The sequence below is a fragment of the Perca flavescens genome, chromosome 12 (assembly GCF_004354835.1).
Source record: "Perca flavescens isolate YP-PL-M2 chromosome 12, PFLA_1.0, whole genome shotgun sequence".
Taxonomy (NCBI): domain Eukaryota; kingdom Metazoa; phylum Chordata; class Actinopteri; order Perciformes; family Percidae; genus Perca; species Perca flavescens.
The window spans coordinates 28,243,786-28,259,500 of NC_041342.1; the positions used below are offsets into that span (position 1 = coordinate 28,243,786).

The window sequence follows — 15,715 nt, forward strand, 5'->3', positions numbered from 1 at the left end:
AATGACAATCACAATTTCTCAAAGCCCAAGATGAAATAATCATTTTCAAACAATTGTTTGTCTGACCAAGAGTTCAAAACCAATATATAAACATATGAGGCAAAAAATGGTCGCATATGCAAGCATGCAAGGTCATTGATTCATACCATGCTGTACCAAACAAAGGGTGTGACCGTATCATGTGCTTTGTGTGACCAACTGAAAAAGTTAAAAGGTAGTCTGGAGCCCTAAATATGGTCTAATATCACAGAAGACCATTTTTTTTATGTTATTCAATTATCAAAATTGTTGCATATTGACTTTCTGTAGCGCAACTAATCAATTAATTGACTAATTGTTTCAGCCTGACTGTGGTGTTCAATTGTGTGTTTGTGTTGTCAGACAACTGCACAAATATTAAATAGGGATTCAGTTGTTCTTAAATGTTAGCCAAATTTGGCTAGCGTAGAAATCTAAACGCACCCTAGTGGCAGCAAATGTGTTGCAGCCGGGGGGGAGGTCTAGCAACTCTCCGTTGGCTTGCGAGCTGGAAAAACCAGACTCTAGTCAGGCCAATTACATCGTGTATAGAGTCGGTGGGCGGGGCTTAACGTAATGACGGCAGAGTTGCGACGGTTCCGCGTGATTTCCCCGCTACTTGAAAACAAAGAAGATGGCTGCTGCTGGCAAACCGCGGTCTTTTGAGTTTGCTTTAGCCGCGACTCTGGAAGACTTGGAGTTCAGCTTTTCTTTGAGAAAAGAACAAAGAACAGCACTGAAGTCATTCTTAAAAAAGGAAGATGTGTTCGGAGTTTTGTAAGTATAATCTGTCAACTAGCTCCTACCTCCTTGGTTGCTCTGACTGGTTGTAGCGCTATCCTATTGCCTCACCCTAGGTGAGAAAAGGGAGAGAGAGGGGGAAGACATGCAGGAAATCGTCACAGGTCGGACTCGAACCCTGGACCTCTGCGTCGAGGCATAAGCCTCTCAGTATATGTGCGCCTGCTCTACCCACTGAGCAACCCGGCCACACTTTTTAACACTTCTGATTCACTCGATTGTGTTGAGTGCATACTAACGGGCTTTGATGTTTAGATGTTTACACTGATGGGGCTGTGTGGATGTGTTGCTGTACCAATCAGATAAGGAAATGTGTAAGTTTTTTTTTCCAACTTGGAAAAAGTAATTAAGGCAGAAATTGTGATATGAACAGTACCTGGTATTTGCATTTTAATGTATTAAATGTTCCGATGATGGCAGAAAGTGTAGCGCTATGGCAAAAGTTGAGAATCAGAATCGGTGTGTTTTGCCAGATCTTTGGGTTTCTCATGGTTGTTGGTATGGATATGGTCTTTCCTCCTCTGGACTCCTTAACACGTGTGCTTTGGCAGTGGCTGGAGAGGGGAGTGTGGTGGGATAAATGCCTCATCCTTTGATGAGATTTGGTGTCTAAAGCGCCACACTGACTGTTCACTTAATTCCTTTTGTGTGTGTGTGTGTGTGTGTGTGTGTGTGTGTGTGTGTGTGTGTGATGTAAGAGACGAGAGCTCAGGCTGAAATGGCAGAGGAAGTGGTACAGAAAGTTAAAACAGAGCTGGGGAAAGCAGAAGTCTTATCTTGTCAATGACTGTTAGACTGAAGAAGTTTTCACTCAGGAAAAGAGGGATGAACAACACTGGAGAGGGACAGAGGTGGATGAGAGAAGAGAGGTGACATGCAGAGGTAATGTGTCCAGCTCTGTCCAAGGTGCAGACAAATGTTATCCTGTGGAGGCTTATTTCTAGGTGCGAGTGAGAAAGAATCCCTTGCCTTCCTACTTTTATTTACTGTAGAGCTGTGATCCGATGAAAGCCCCAAGGCTTCGGCACACATGCACAAACACAAGCATTTACAGCAACCTTTGTTCTGTATTGTAGAATTCTAATGTAGTGTGCGTCTGACTGAGTTGACAGGAAATCTGTTGCGTTGGTAGTAACTTGTTGCAAAGGATGTGAAAATACCCTCAATTACACTCACCTGGCATGCACGCTCGTGGTCACATGCACTTTTCTTTCTTTCTGTAGTGATTTGAAATGCACAGGAAGTGATGTAACTCACAGCGCTGCTGCTTTCTATCTATTCTATCCTTTTTTATTTCTTGTATATTCTGTATGCATCTTGTGTTTCTTTATATTTGCTGCCGTAGCACTAAAAGGTCCCAATTTGGGATCAATACATTTTTATGCCAAGACTACTTTTGGTGGTGAAAATTAACATTCTGTTACTAAGTAACATATTGAGTACTTAAAATCACAAGTTTCACTCGGAATTGTTATATTGCTATTTGACAATTGTGGGAAAATAAAAATGTAATCTGTAATTCAGTATTTTTTCCCACTGTGCTGTTATTCAATCTCTTTTTATATAGATAGGTTTTTGCAGCTGGCTAATTCATGACGTGTAAACATTGAAACACTACAACGCTATCCCATCCTTCTCAGCCAAGAATGGAGAAATGTTGAGTTATAACGGCGCAGTGTCGTGTGTAGAGGTCTGTATGCAGGGCCAGGCTTGGCAACCATTTATCAGCTTTTGGTTGCCAAAATTGACAATACGGTTGCCGTGTTTTAAACCTATATTTGTTTTAAACCTATATTTTAATAATGCAATTAATTTATCTAACTATACGGATCACAAAACATTTTAATTTTAATGTAACAGTTTAAATGATTGTTAAAAATGTAATAACTTTTAACAATAATTACTTCTTTCACCAGTAAATTGCTGTTCCCAACCCTCGGATGAGAAAAGGGTATTTTACAAAAAAATAGGGGTTTACCGGTTTTCACAAAACCTTTATTCACATCTTTTTGTTTATCAGACAACAGCAGCGACCATGGTGCTAGTTTTGGGTGCTGTTTTTTAGGTGATTTGAATGAAGGTAAATGGCAAACGGTCATGCGTAATGCCACTGCGCTCTGGCATGGCGCTGGCTGCTTCCGGAGTAATGCTGCATGCGCAATATTAAAATATTTGCTGTTGATTTATTACCGAAGCTTAAAAAATGGTAGTTGGGACAGCCCTAGTTGTGTTGCGTTGTCTGTTCTGGTAGTGTGTTCATGTCCTAGATGTACAGAACCACGTAGGGATTTAAGTGGTGATTGAACCAGTTACTTATATAATATTGGTTGTGGAGGGTATGTGGCTGTAGCTCTGTCTCTTTAGCCAACTGGCTACTGTAGAGAATACAGGGATTTTGCTCTACCAGAAACTTCCTTGTTTTGGCTTGTAAAAAAAAACAACCTGGGAAGGCAGCATATCCCCGTGTTCAGAATTTCATTGGCTATACGAACGGTCAGACATCAGCACAATCGGTTGCAATTGGCTGGGTCTGTAAACAAAAGTAGAGGGGTGTGCACCTTCTTTCACCACAGGCACTTAAAGGCTACTGTAGGCTGTGGAGGGAATTACTGTAATTGTTGGGGTTTTGGAATTTATAGAGTGTGGTCTAGACTTACTCTGTCTGTAAAGTGTCTCGAGATAACTTTTGTTATGATTTGATACTATAAATAAAATTGAATTGAAAAATTGAATTGGACGAGAAAAGGATGCTCCTATTGGTTAAAGTGAGGTGTCAATCAAAAGGTCTGACTGCAGCGGTGGATTTGATACTGGAAAACAGCATATGATTACATGTTTTACTCCAGGGAATATAGTGGATCGTTGAATATCTGCTGTGAAATTTTAAATTTAAAAGCTGTTCACGGATATATTTTAATGTCACTGTGTTTGGACTACGTAGTTTACTGGATTTGATCGTCAATGTCAATGTAACAAGACCATTTTTGTCAGAATATTATCGATGGTGTGGATTAAAATGAGTTTTTGTTTGTTACTCTGACAGAGGTGGTGATTGTACCTGCTGTAGTGATTTGTAACTTGAAATGGTTTGCATCAGTCGTATCACAAGAGTTGTAGTTTTCCAAAGATGGGAGTTGTGTAAATAGGATGCGTACAGAAATGGCTGACGGCCCGTGGGCAGGCCGTTGGAACGTTAATGGGTTAATATCTGTACATCCCTTGCCTGCCCTTGGCTGTTGCTGACCATATTACAGTAAAGGGTTGACCAGCACCACAGAAGGCTCCCAGCAGAACGCCCAAAGGGCTCAAGTTTTGCTGTAGTCTTGTGTCATGCTTAGGGTTGGGTATCGTTTGGGTTTTTTCCGATACCGGTGATAAAACGATACTTTTAAAACGGTGCCGTTGCCTGAACCGATACTTAAAATAGGGGTTTAAGGTATTTTACAACAACTTTGAATGCACCACGAGGCTTACTAGTTTCAAGTGAATGCACAGTCTGTTGTTTTTCCGACAACTGCAGCTGCAGACTGCTTAATATCCCGCTGTTGGAATCCTCTACAGTGAAATACAGTCGTACTTTACATCGTTTAGCTGTTAGCGTGTTCAATCCAGCTACTAGCTAATGGTAGGCTAACGTTACCTGCTATCAAGTGTAGCGTTAACTAGCGTCACGTGCAGCAATGCTCCCGTTACCTCTTAACGTTGGTTTCAGAGGATCAGAGAGCAGCGCAAAAGGCATTTAATTGGCACCGAAATGAGGCACCGAAATCTGCGTTGCAATTTGGTCCGGTAGATACCGGTAGTTTAGGCACCGGTGCCATATTAGCACTGGGTATTGCTATCCTAGTCATGCTAATGGCGACTGTTGGCTATGGTTGTAATATTCTTTATTGTCCTCCAGAAACTCGATTTATGAACGGTCGTTTAATTGTGATAAAGTAGAGCAACTTTTATAAATCTCACAGGGAACATTTTAGGTACTAATGACTAGCATTGGCGGAGAATTGGTTTCTTGGTTACTGAATAGGTTGAATTACTTGCAGTCCATTCCATTCAGAAATGAAACTCAGTGGCTGCTTAATAGATCAGAATATCCGTTTTACTTTTTTTTCTGTAATCTTTACAAATGTGCCAAATTGTGGAAACTTGTGTACTCAAGGTTTTGTTTCTGGATTCCTTCAGAGAGCAAGTTTTAAAGTTGAAGCTTTCACATTTTGGTTACACTTGAACATATCTACAGAAGAGTGACATGACACGGTCATGAACGTGTCCTAAACATTATAAACAAGTGTCATTCGGTTTTTGCCATGACAAGTTAGGGTTAGAGTTAGGGTTCATGTGTTCATGACAGTGTCATGTGTTCATGACACTGTCATGTCACTCTTATGTAGATCCCTTCAAGTAAAGTGTTACCCAAATTTTTTTCTAGCAATAGTAGATGGCCAGAGGAATGGAGAACTGGTGGACAAATCAATTTAACTCTACTCCCGATTGCTCGGTGTGGGCGGTTCCCCTTGTCTACCCGGGTCTCTGTAACTTTAAAATGTACAAGGCGTTCCCCTGGGTCCCCCTAGAGGGTGTAAATTACGGTAGGCTATTTTTTTCATATTGCAGGAGAAAAAAACATATTGCAATGTCAGTTTTTATCAATATTGTGCAGCCCTAATCATTAGCCTCTTTTACAGAGATTCTGCCATCATGCCAGTTTTCCTTTCTTAAACTGAACCAAATAATGGTGACATAATGCCTCCCCAGCTTTTTTTTGTATACAGAACGCAGAGGCATAATGCCTTTCAACAGGCGGTGTAAAAGTGTACCCCACTTATTGCCCAATGCATGCCATGATAGGCCTCAGTCAGCTGTACACTCAAACACAGCCTGTCCTACTGACACTTTACGTGCCCCTCCAAAAACTGAGCCACAACAACCTGGTGTTTAGTCATTTAATTGTACAGAATATTTTTTGGAAAAAGAAAATTACATACTTGTGCTCACTGTTTCCCCACGAAGAAATAATTAAATGTTTCACCCCTGATACCTGCCGGGCTCTGTAATGAACCGGTAAGTTGATGAGGAAAATTAGTGGGAGGGAAGGGTGGAGTGTGGAGGAGGAAAGAAATGAGGTTAAGGGGGGAGGGGAACTCTGTAGCTGCAAAAGTTGGCTTGGGTGTTTTTTTTTTTTTTTTTTTTTTTTTGATTTGCATAGAAGCAACAAGCAAACCACCACCTCCCCGTCCCGTCTCCGATAGAATACACGTGTATATGTATAGATCCACCTTCCTCCACCCTCTCACTCAGTCATCAGACTTGGTGTTGCGTAGGCCTCCCAGTCCCTTGGCTGTTGATTATACACACCTCTAGAGTCTTCAGGTTTTTTTAGATGTTTACATGCAAATACGACTAGTTAATTTATAGTAAAGTAGGCTTGCTGTATGCATGTTTATTTTCCTTTTACCCAGGGAGATCAACAGACACACACTGAGGCTAAAAAGGTAGCAGGTGGCTAACTCCCTCATCTTGAAACCTCTGTCGGGACTGACTGACTGACTGACTAGTTTGCCAACCGAATGGCTTGCTAACCTAGCTACTGACTGCCTTCCGCAAAGCTCTCTGGCCTGTTGGCTGGCTGGCAGCTGCTGCTGTTCAAACAGAGTTGCATCTGCTGGGCCTTTTGTTCTAACACACACACACACACACACACACACACACACACACCCTCAATGACTCGGAGTGTGTGTTTGAAAAGAAAGAAGCTCTTTTGTTTGGTAGTATAAAAGTGTGTGTGTGTGTGTGGTTGTGTGTGTGTCATGTTTATACAATTGACTTTTAGCTGCTAGCTTTTACTTTAGCTGTAACAAATTCACCGCAGTTAAGTTTTCAACCCCTTATTTAGAGAATAAGATGAATGCTTAAGACAAAATTCTTTCAATAAATAGTGGAAGTGGTGTGTTTTGAAGTCATTGGTGGCAGAAGTTGTGTAGCAAAGCTGCCTCTAAACATGTCTGGCATTTTGTGCAGTTTTTCCAGGTCTGCTCACACACTCAAGCTTTCTAACTACATTCATCATAGTCTTGGTCTTGTGCACTAATTTAAATTTTTTGTCTTTCTTGCTCCCCTCCCTCTTTTCTGTTCTGCTCTTTATCTTTCCCTCCCTCTGTCTGTCTCTCCAGGAACCTTAATTAGGACCATGGAGTAGCAAGCTTCAAATTAGCAGCTATCTGATTAGCTCCTCACTACACAACACACCTCCCTCCATCCAGTCCCCTCCATCTGTGGGGCCCCCACCCAGGCATGGCGGACCCAGGGATGTTGAGTTTATTCGGGGACGATGCAGGGCTGTTCTCAGATGGATTAGATGGTTTAGGAGAGTGCTTTCCTCAGCAGCCTGCTGCTGCCCAGTCCAACCCCTTAGCCCAGCAGACTAATCCCTCTCTGAACCATGAGCACCAAGGAAACCGGGGTTACCACCAGGGGATGATCCATGGCGCTGGGCCTGGCCCAGGGCAGCCTAAATTGGGGCAAATGTACGACCATGGCCCCTACACAGGCTATGATCAACCTGGTGCCCCCAGCGGACGAATGCTGGCCCAAAATGGTCCCAGCCAGGGGCCACCAAACGTGAACACAGCCATAAATGGCTTGGCTTCCCACTACCATAACAACCCAGCTAACTCTAGCAACCCCCACCATGGGTACCCAGGTGATGCTGGGGGTGGAGGAGGTGTGGGTGCAGTTTGGGGCCAGCAGCAGCAGAGCAGATCAGCTTATCAGCAGGCTCCGACACAACCAGGGGGCACCCCCAACCAGATGGGAGGCTACCAGATGTCTCAAGGCAACTATGGTGGGATGCAAAGCCCACCAACACCCAATGCAGCTCGCATGAACCAACACTACCCTTCACAGAGCATGGCACCCCCTCCTGCTCAGGACCCTTCTCACTACCTGGGAAATGTTGGAATGGCGGGGGCCCAGATGAGACACCCCCAGCCCCAGTCACAACCCCAGGTCTATCCCAACATGGGCCACACACCCAGATACCCACACTCGCCCTCTCGACAGCCTCCCCACCCCCACCAGCACCAACAGGGTATGGGGGGGTTTGGGGCTGGCCAGTACCCTGGCTATCAGGCCCAGTATGGAGCCATGGGACCTGGGATGGGCCAGAGTGCTAATGCTAACGTCAATGCTAACACCAGCCAGGCCATGGGACCAGGGCAGCTTGGCCAGAGGTTTAACCAGGGATCAGGCCCAGCAGCTGGGCAACAGGGGCAGCGATACCCCCCTGGACCACCCCAGCCACATCAGACCCTCTCTGCCCCGATGCAGCAGCAGGCAGGGCAGCAGGGCCAGCCTATGCACCCCCAGAATCTGCCCCAGGCCCAAAACCAGGCCCAGTCCCTCCTTGCCCCTCCAGCTCAGGGATCTTACCCCTCCCCCTCATCCATGTCCCCAATGCGGGTTTTGGGAACCCCAACACCACCTCCCCAACAAGTCAGACCCCCTAGCGCAGGACTAGCTGGACCCTCAGAGGTTGCAGGGTACACAGCCCTGCACTCTCCACATAATGCTCTGGCCCATCCACAGAGACCTCCCCAAATTCCTTTGTCTGCCCCCCAACACCAGCAGCCCCACAACATGCCCCCCAATGCAGGGCAGATGTATCCCGGCATGGGGCCGCAGCGTGGTCCACAAATGGGGCCAAATAGGCCACAGCAAGGTAAGCACAGGACCGTTGATGCTGGATGATTGGTCTCACTTTTAGTCACTTTGCTGGCATCCATTCAACCCATTCACTTCCACCATAAACATTCAAAAACAACAGAAACAGGCAAACTGAAATATTCAGAATTTATAACAAAAGTTTTCTTGACATTTACTGTTCTCATACCTTGCATGTAGTCTGTAAAAAACAGAGCTGTTAAAGTTACTATTGATTACACAGATGGTTGTGAACCAACTAGGGATTTAGTTTTGGTTAATTCTGCTTACAATAGCCCGACACCCATTAAAGCAACACCAAAGCACTTTTCCTTTTCGGTCCCCCTACAGGTTGGAAGCAGAATTGACCATTACCGTTCCATTCAAACTACAGATCCGCTACCCGATCTGGCAAACTTGCATAGTGCGGTTTTAGCCGATAGTGGGCCGCAAAGCAAATGCAGAAGTGCCGTTGACCCTGTTACGAGTTGATAAACCACTGAAACGATTTTGGAAACATTATTTTAAGGTACAATAGAATCTTTGGTGTTGCTTTAATTGGTAACTAACCAGTCGAAAATATTCTCGGTGGCCTTGTTCCACAGTTAACCGTTGACATCCCTGAATCAACGCCAATCTGCCCGGTGTAATTTTGTATCTACACTGTTTCTGCTACATTGGACGGGAGCTAGCTAGTAATTTTAGCGTTTGTTGCGGTGCCTTCGCCAGACAGCAGCTCTGATCCGGCTGGGGTTGAGTTGTTGCGGCTGCAGCAGCTGCTGTTTGCGGAGGGACCACGGGGTGCGCTAATAATTACTAGCTAACTTTAGCTAACTGCAACGGAACCTTCCCCAGTGCTGCGATTAAAAACGCTGTTGGAAATTCTACAATCATTTAAAAATGAACGGATAAAATAGCCCAATAAACATGGCTTCTCCTCTTTATAACATTGTGGCAAATTAGCTATGTTCCATAATTTAAGAACATTAATTAATATATATATATCAAAACCATGTCACGAAAGTTATTGATCTTTTTTTTTAACCAAAATACACAAAAAAATCATAACAATCATTGATATTGGGAGTTTACAAAGAGTGAGTGAAGGCAGCAGTAAAACTATAGTCTTACTCTGGCCTTTCGACGTCAGTTAGAACTAGCATTACTGTAGAATGACTGACTATGAATAATTGGGGGGGGGGGGAATGTTATGCTGGACCCTGCTTGTATGTCTCTTCCTCATGATATACACACGGTCGCTAGATGCATGACAGTGGTGCGATCACACGGTCAGGCAATGCAGCATCTCTCAAACTTCTCTCAGGGATCTTCCTCATGGACAGAGATGGTACGCACTGTAGATGTTGTACCACCAACCCTCGAGTTGCTAGCTCACAACTGGAATACAGTTCAACTAGGGGTCAACCCTTTAGTTACTTCTGCACTTTAAATCAAGCCCTTACATGTGAATTATTGAAGTAATTCAGAAACCTGATATGGTCTGTGAACCTGTAATGATTATTTATTCCACACATATGAGTCCCTCTTTTCCCCTCTCTTACTTCATTGACCATCGGGTGAAAGTTGAGCTTCAGTTGCTATTATTTTTAGGAGGTAAAACACTGTTCGCATCATGCATCCATTTAGTCAGTGATGATACTCTATTCCTCTCCCTCTCTACTCCCAGGGCCTCATGAAGCACCGGTCAGCCAGGGGGGGGATCAGTGTCTGCTCCAGGCCTCTCAGCAGGCCTCCCGCAGCGGGCAGCCCACTCCCATGGGTTTCCAGATTCCAACTCTCGGTCAACATGGGGTTCCCGTCCTAAACCAGGGCTTGGCACCACCCGCGCAGAACGCTCCGACGCAGCACGCACACATGCCCCCCAGCCCCACCACCTGCAGAGCACCCCCCCTGCTCCCAACCAGGCCTCCCACCCATGGGCACCTCCGCCTTCCGCTTCCCACCCGCTCTCCTCACCCCCTCTTACCCCACAGAAAGTGCCTCACGTACAGGTGAGTCTCCGTCAAACAAACGCTTTGATGTGGTAGCAATGCTGTGTGTGAGTATGAGAGAGATTAAGACTGCATTTGTTTTCATGTGTGGGTGTATTTCATGTGAGTGTGTTTATTTTTCATGTGGGTGGGGGAATATGTGTGTTTGGAGTGTAAGGGGTGTGTGTGTGTGTGTGTGTGTGTGTGTGTGTGTGTGTGTGTGTGTGTGTGTGTGCGCATAAATGTGTGTGTACATGACATTTGAGAACACAGCAGTGCATCGGGTGCTGGTTCAGTGGGGTTGCGTGTGTGTGTTTGTGTGTTTTTTGCCTTTTTTGTTTCTTCTGTTGTTGGCCCTGTGTGCGGTTGTGTTTCCGTGTGTGTGTGGGGAAATGGATTTTTGCAGCTGTTTGTTTCCTGTGCGCTGCATATCCTGAGATATGTGCAATACACATACGTGTGTGTGTGTGCGTGTGCGCGCGCGCACACACACAGAGGCGCCACCAGCATAATCTTGCCTCCCTCCTGCTCCCACATCTCCCCCTCCTCTGTAGAGGAAACCTCCCTTCCTGTCTCTCCCTCCTCCCCGTCTCCTCTCTTTCCGCTCTCTCTCTCTCTCTCCCTGCCTGTCTGCCTGTCTCACTCACGGCTTGTCTTCTCCATTTTAGGGGTATCATCTCTAAGTTAATGTTGTGTAGCCGGATGTGCAGAGACAGTTTGGAAAAGCAGGAGACAGTGAGGAGGGGGTGGGGGGGGAAGAGCTAGGGGTGTGATTAAGAGAATGGGGGAGGGGAAAAACATTAAGAGGAAAGAAGTGGGAAAACAAGCAAAGATCTCAAGAGAGGGAGTCCAGGATCTTTAGCAAAGGAGCCAGGAGGGGAGGGCTGCTCGGAAGAGGTTAGCAGTTCTCAATGGTAACCTCCGTGTTTGTGTGAGCGTGCACTGTCGCCCGCTGCCTGCGTCACGTGCCCTCAGCTTCCATTAGCTTTTTTTTGTTGCTCAAAGCCCCCTTTCTCCCCTGACCCATTCACACACAATAGCAGCCCTGTGGCCACACACGCACACAGATCTAGTCCCCTTTTTCCCCTTCCATCTTCGTTCACGCAACTCCCTTCTCTCTCCCCACCCCACCCCACCTCACCTCCAAGCCTCGCTGCGTTTTGTGGTTGACATTTCAGCCGTCACTCTTAATTTATCCAGCACTCCTGACCTAGATGCCAGGTTGACTAGTGAGCCCTGCACAGCGCCTGGGCGAGCTGCATGTGCTGTTCTGACTCTAGCTGCAGGCCCGGCAGCCCCCGTTATCACACACACACACACACTCACTCTCTCACACACACTCACTCGCACACAGACACACACTCACTCGCACACACATGCCGACAGTGTGGCTTGGGATAGTGCGGTCTGGAATGGGATGGCAAATGTGCCTGGGGAAATAGGATAGCCTAGCTAGGGCAGTACTCAGTGTGTGTGTGTGTGTCTGTCTGCGGCACAGGAAGGAGTTCTCTCTGTGCCTCATGATGCACTTGTTAGAAAGAGCCACATACACACACACACACACAGCACCACGCTGGTCAGTCAGTCATAATGACTGTATGTCTGGTACTCTAAGCTCCATCTGTTCACTAAGCATGGTTATTACACACACACACACACACACACACACACACACACACACACACACACAGCACGCGCACACGCATGCCTTCTTCAGCAACTCAAGGTCACAGCTCTGGCAGAGTGCTGTGCTGTGACCTTTATTCTACATCACACACACACACACACACACACACGGTGTTGTGTGCAGCACTTTAGTTGACATATAACATGCCTGTCTCGCCCCTCCCCCGCTCATACATGCTGTCAGTGAGCTGCTATACCATCCAGCTCACCGTCGCTCTGCAGCTTCAAGGAAATACTTCTCCAATGTTTACTCGTCTCTCTGCATTTCTGTGGTTTTTAACTGGAAAATATTTGTCACTGGTTGACAGAATGCTTGATTTCTTTCATACATTTCATCAAATTCATATTCGTTGTGTGTAGTAAAGAACATTTCATACGAATGTACCAACAAAAAAAAATTAAACCTACTAGTGCAACTTGTTTGGCCGTTTTCTCCTTTCACGCTCTGTTTTTGTTAAGGTTAAGCACAGTTGAACTATCCGTCCATCAAAATAGATGAATAGAAATGATGTTAGGATGGGCATGTCATCAGTCCTCTCAGAACAATAGATACCTAATGGCAACTTTAGTGAAAATCCCTATGAAGTGCCACAGCAAATCACTTAAGCGCCACCATTGTCCTGAAAGATGACATACTTAATCATCCTTTGAGGACAAGTAAAACCAGCACTAGTGCGGTCACCTTGCCAAGGTAGTTCTCTACAAACTGATTCATCTAGGTTTTGGTGGCTGAGTGATTTTTATTTAAACCCACCACACCTATTTGAAGAGCTGAGACATGCTGCTGCTGCTGCTGCAGCCACTGCTGCAGTGTCTGAACCGAGAGGATGCACTTCCTTCTGTGCATACTGTGAATGATGCTTGGATGTTTTCTAGGGATGGAACGATATGAAAATGTAACCTCACGGTTATAGTGACCAAAATTATCGCGGTTTTCGGTATTATCGCGGTATTTTTAAAAGTGTTAACTAAAGAAAGTTAACTATGAAGTTGCATTTGACATTACATGTGAAGTTGGATGTGGTTCGGAAATATAAGCAAATAATAATGCACATGAATAAGCATCTGACTTACTATGAACATTATTTACCAAAACTAAATGTTAGCCACCAGCATATAACAAGAAACGATACTAAGAAATAAATTCTCTGTAATAATTAACATAAATGTAACCTATTTCTCAGTAACACAAACTGAGAATAAGCCACATCTATTGCAGCACACATATCCATAACTGAGCAAACGGTGTAATACACCTTTTAATAGCTAAGCACGTGGCTCCACAGTGCTAGTCTGTTTACTGGCGATTGCACCTTCGTAGCAAATTGCCCTAACACAAACTGAATATCAACACGTGGCTGCACAAGTAATATTAAACAATCTGCACATCTATCAGCTATGCAATAAGAAACACCGCAACAGCAATATTATCAAGGCGATCTCCCCCAAATAAACGTCATAACACGGACAAAACTTATCCACATCGTAGCAGAACACTTATTGAAATATGAATAAACGTTTACACAAATAACAAGGCGATAAAACCCATGACAGTTTAGCAAGCTACAGGATAGTTTTAACTTGCGTTCTGGGCTACACACAAACACATCGCTTCAAATCCCGAAAACAGGAAAGGAATGATGAAGAAAAAAGTCCGTTACAGCTGCTGTTCTGTCCCCTTCTCCTGTCTGAGCGCTAGTTATTGGCAGGAGATCAAAGTGATGACTCTCGTCAATGATTGGTCAATCATCTCAGGAGAGAGAGCAAGTGTTACTATGGCCTTTTTTAAAAGGCTGATAAATGTCCTGAAGCTGGGAACACACTGTTTCCACACCGTGATAATAATGTTATTTTAAATGAAAACGGTAATTGTTAACTTCAACATTTTTACAGAGGTTTACTGTTAGACCGGTAATCGTTACATCCCTAAATTATTTTAATTTAATTTTTTTTAATCAATGAGAGATGAGACAATAGCTCTTGGCAGTACACTGGAATGTATATGTAAGATATGCACTTTCAAATGATGGCTGCACAAACCACATTTTCAAAATTTAAGTAAATGTTTAGAATTTATCCTACCAATGGACAAATTGTTGACCTAATTGTAGACTTGGATATTTGATTGTGCTACGGGACTCAAAGTAAAACTTTTTAAATGTAATCATATGTAGCTGTAGGGCACTTATTAAGCAATTGTTAGACCCAGACAACGAATGAAAGAAAATGGAGAAATACACGTGTATAGTTAAGTCTGTGAAAACCTGGCTTCAAATCCAAGTATTTAATAACATTTTATATTTATAACTGAAAATGCAACAATCAAAGTGGGAAAAAAACAAAAGTTCGGTATTATTTAATAGTTAAAAACTCAAATATTTAGCTAATCTGCTCTATTGGAACAATGTTGGTGTAGTTAATCAATTTTGACTGATAGTGACCAAATGGCCTAACATTTGTCATCGGGTCCTGACTAAAATGTTGCTAAATCCTGATTGGTACATGGAAGTTGGCAACCTCAATCTCTTGTGTGACATAAGCCAGACTGTTATAGACCTCGGCGGACAATTGTGCGTGTGAACTTGTCAACTTGAACCACTTCCAAAATTATAACAAATTGGGGATTTGTTAAGAAATCAGCTTTTCAATTTAAGCTTATAGACTCCTAAAAGTGGCGTATGCTACAGGTTTGCCAGTTCAGAATCCATCAACCAATGACTGACCAAAGCTAGTGCTTAGTGATAAGGCAAAATGTAATGGTTGTGCAAAAATGATTTCAAGCAGAAGAGAAAGTCAGTCTTAACATTACAAAACATTTACTGGCAGCTTGGTAACGAGTAAACCTAAAATCAAGTTATGCATGAATAAGTAAATAATCGTATCTTTTACTTTTTTTTTTTTTTTTTTTTTTTTTAATCAAGAGAATCCAAAAATATCACAGCTGGTGCTAGAATAAATGTTTTTTTTTCTTTCAAAACATCTGGCTTGCTAAAATAATATGACCAGAATTTGGTTCTTATCAAATCAGGATTTAATAAGAATCATGGGTCTTGCACCAGCGTGTGTGGTGAGGAAGTGGTGCAAAACAAATACAGACCAGAGTCGATGTCAAAGTAAACAGGTCTGGTCTTGTTGGATGGGTCTTCCTTTTGATAGAAAACCATGTGACTGACAATACTGTAACCTGCTGAATGGTGGGAGACGGTGAGCAGCTGTCAATTATGGATGGACGGATGGACGGACGGAAGGATGGATGGATGGATGAATGGATGGATGGATGGACGGACCGAGTAACGGGAGAAGCTGAATGATGTGGACCGTATTTCCTTTCACTCCATCCTTTTGGGAGTCTTAAGTGTTTCTGCCTGGTAGATTTAACCCTTCATCTGCACCCTCCTTCAGCTTCCTCACCCCTCTTCCATCACCTTCCTCCTCACACTCTCTATCCTCCAACCTCCCCTCTGTCCTATGAGAGATGAAACTCAACCCGGTTCATCTCCTGAGTCTCATAGATTAACCCT

The 15,715-nt window shown here is 44.1% G+C and overlaps 1 protein-coding gene across 1 annotated transcript in view; it reads left to right on the plus strand.

Annotated features, from left to right (window-relative positions):
- Positions 1–10,443: 10,443 nt before the first annotated feature.
- Positions 10,444–15,715, plus strand: part of chd7 (chromodomain helicase DNA binding protein 7) — a 53,432-nt gene continuing 48,160 nt past the window's right edge. Inside the window, exon 1 of the mRNA XM_028592568.1 lies at positions 10,444–10,529. The gene's annotated coding sequence lies outside the window, so the exon portion shown is untranslated. The remainder of the gene's footprint in view (positions 10,530–15,715) is intronic.